Source organism: Lupinus angustifolius, chromosome LG12 (genome assembly GCF_001865875.1).
Source record: "Lupinus angustifolius cultivar Tanjil chromosome LG12, LupAngTanjil_v1.0, whole genome shotgun sequence".
In the NCBI taxonomy this organism is placed as follows: domain Eukaryota; kingdom Viridiplantae; phylum Streptophyta; class Magnoliopsida; order Fabales; family Fabaceae; genus Lupinus; species Lupinus angustifolius.
In genome coordinates, this window is record NC_032020.1 from 8778374 (window position 1) to 8781886 (window position 3513).

A 3513-nucleotide genomic window follows, 5' to 3' on the forward strand; every position below is an offset into this window, starting at 1 on the left:
CCTATCATCTCAAGAGGAGCATATTCATACATATTTACCAAAATAATGGAGAACTCATTGAGATCATTCGATTGACAACATTATTACTGAATTAAATACGGGTATCACTATCCGACGAATGCTTGATAAAACATGTCTAAATATGGCCTTCGCCTATCAAATAGAGCCCTCCAAAATTGATGAACCAATCGAGGATGAACACTAGATTCTTGCTAAGCAAGAAGAATTAAACCAGTTTGAGAGAAATGAAGTTTGGGAACTTGTTCCTAGACTAAAAAACAGACATGGTATTATTGTTAGAAATAAAGCTAGACAAGTAGCCCAAGGATACAATCAGGAAGAAGATATAGATTTTGATGAAACCTTCGCTCTGGTTGCTAGACTTGAAGCTATTAGCCTATTACTTACATATGCCTGCTCTTTGAATTTTCAGTTATATCAAATGGACGTAAAAAGTGCTTTCATTAACAGATACATTCAAGAAGAAAAGAAGAAGCATTTTTTGAACAACCTCCTGGTTTTGAAGATTACAAACATCCTTCTTATGTGTACAAATTAAAGAAAACTGTCTATGGCTTAAAGCAAGGTCCTCGTGCATGATATGATCGTCTAACTAAATTTCTATTTGAAAAATGTTTCAACAAAGGAAAGGTTGACACTACACTCTTTATAAAAAGAATAAATCATCATACTCTACTTTTTCAAATTTATGTAGATGATATTATTTTTGATTCTACTAATGAGGTTCTGTGTAGATGCAAGGAGAGTTTGAAATATCCATGATAGGGAAGTTAAATTACTTCCTTGGACTTCAAATCAAACAACTTGATAATGACATTTTCATAAGCCAATCCAAGTATTGCAGAGAATTGCTAAAAAGATTTCACATGGATGAGTGCAAGCCAATTGTAAGAACGAAGTTGCAACTAAGAGGGGGGGGGGTGAATTAGTTGACTTAAAAATTATGGCCACTTTTTCTGCAAAATCAAGAGTTAACATGCAGCAGAAAATCTATGCAGAAAAATAATCAAGATAAAATGAAAGAGATAAGGGAGAAGAGAATACACAGTGATTTTTATACTGGTTCACCTTCTAGTCCACTGAAGGTTACGTCTAGTACTCTTGCAGCACAAGCGATTTCTTCACTAAGAATTATGAGTTGTAATTACAACATCTCACCCCGAGATTTCTATGAACCTTACACACTCCCTAATCCTTATTCACTCTTGGAAAACACATTTCCAAGTAATTCTAATCTCCTTTCTTTTCACACCCTGTGAAAGAAAGTATTCTGACCAATATTGAAGAATGTACAACAATGACAGATTGCCTTTACAAGTATGAAAGTAGTATAACTTGCAATCCAATCAAATAATTATGTATACCAAGTAATAATGCTCTTTGGAAAACTTTGAAACACTTTTAAGCAACTTCTTAAAAACAACTTTGAAAGTTAAGGACTTCTTGCAAAAAGTGGAGAAAAATAACTTCAGAATAAGTTTAAGAGCTTTTGGAAATTGTCTAAGAGTTGTGTGTTGTCTTATATTGTTGTTTATTTGTGTTGTGAGAGTTAGAGCCTTTATATAAACTTTCCAAACACCCATAGTGTCTTTCTGAAAGTGTAGGAGTTGTTTGAAGTGAAGAGATGACGTTTGGAGTGAAAACATTTCATTTTGAAATCTGAAATCTGATGTAACAACTCTCAGTAATCGATTACTGACAATGGGTAATTGATTACCCAAACTCTTTGTCCACTATTAATTTAAAATCGAATTAGAGTAATTGATTAAAACAATATGGGTAATCAGTTACTCAACTTTTCAAAACTGGTAATCTATTACTCAAAGACAGTAATGGATTACTCTGAACAGTTTTAAATTGGATAACTCTTTTCTCACACACGTAACTTGTTACTTATATGAAGTAACCCGTTACACACTATTTTTGAAAATTGTTTTAAGTATTTTAAAGTGTTTCAACTTTCTTTAAAAATAGTTTGAGCATTACTACTTTGTATATTTAAGAGTTTTAGGATAGAAGTACCTATAGAGACTTAATCTAATTATCTTGAAGCTTTAATCTTCTTTGTCTTCATAAGTATTCTTCCTTTTCTTATTTTTGGTGATGTTGGTGTCTTCATCAAAACCGTGCCAAGGTCAGGAGCAAAGATCTTCTTCACAATCTCCCCCTTTTTGATGATGACAAACCAATATCTTCTTGATAGTGTAGTTTTCTGAATTTTCTGAGAGTAGCATACTTTGTGATATATCTTGACTTGTCTTGATTATGCTCCCCCTATCTTGTATGCTCCCCCTTTCATTTGGATTTAAGTGTCTGGAATAAATTTTGACAGAAAATAAATTGTTTTAAGTATTTTAAAGTGTTTCAACTTTCTTTAAAAATAGTTTGAGCATTACTACTTTGTATATTTAAGAGTTTTAGGATAGAAGTACCTATAGAGACTTAATCTAATTATCTTGAAGCTTTAATCTTCTTTGTCTTCATAAGTATTCTTCCTTTTCTTCTTTTTGGTGATGTTGGTGTCTTCATCAAAACTGTGCCAAGGTCAGGAGCAAAGATCTTCTTCACAGGATTGTCCTATATTAAAGAAGATTCCATTCTAAGGGAAATTAGAAAGGAAGACCGGAAGACGAGCCTACATAGCATGGGAGGACAGTGACACAAGTTCAACTTTAGAACCAGAAAATGAAGAGCAAACTCATCTTTCTTTAATGGCGTCTTATCAGTAAAGTTTGACAGAAAATACACTCTCCTAACTTTTCTCCCCCTTTTGACTTCATCAAAAAGTAGAAAAGCCAAGAGTCTAACACAAGATATATAGCATATATAGCATACATGATGGATAGCATAATATATATAAAAATCAATGTAGTGCATATCATAATAGCATAATATCATAACATAAAATTAAATATTGTTCAAACATACAAACATAGCATAGCCTAGTAGTAGATGTTCAAAGCATACAAATATTACAGACATAAAAATAGATGTTCAGAATTATGCACCGATACAAATATAAAAAACCTAGACACAAAAATCACCCAAAATAGTTTAGAAATGAAGATTTTAGAGTGAGAGAGGGGTATGCACGAGTGAGAGAGTAGGAGGAAGAAGATGAAGTCTGAAAAAGTGCAGAAAATCCTATTTATACGCACAGAGTAATCGATTACGCTACTTTGAGTAATCGGCTACTCAAATTGAAATTTTAAGAATTTTCAGAAAGCAACTCAGAATAATCGGTTACTGACCCAATTTATTTTTTTATATTTTAAGCATACTGATGCGCCGAAAATGATTTTTAACCCAAAAATTGAAGTTTTGAACATAAATAAATATATTTAAGATCAAGTAGACATGAGATAAACATAATGAAGCAAACATATAATCATATTAGCATGTTAAGACAGGTAAGCTTCATCAAGAATGCCTAGTTCAAGTCTAATTTTGTAAAAAGGTTCTTTTGCCAAGGGCTTAGTGAAAATATCTGCA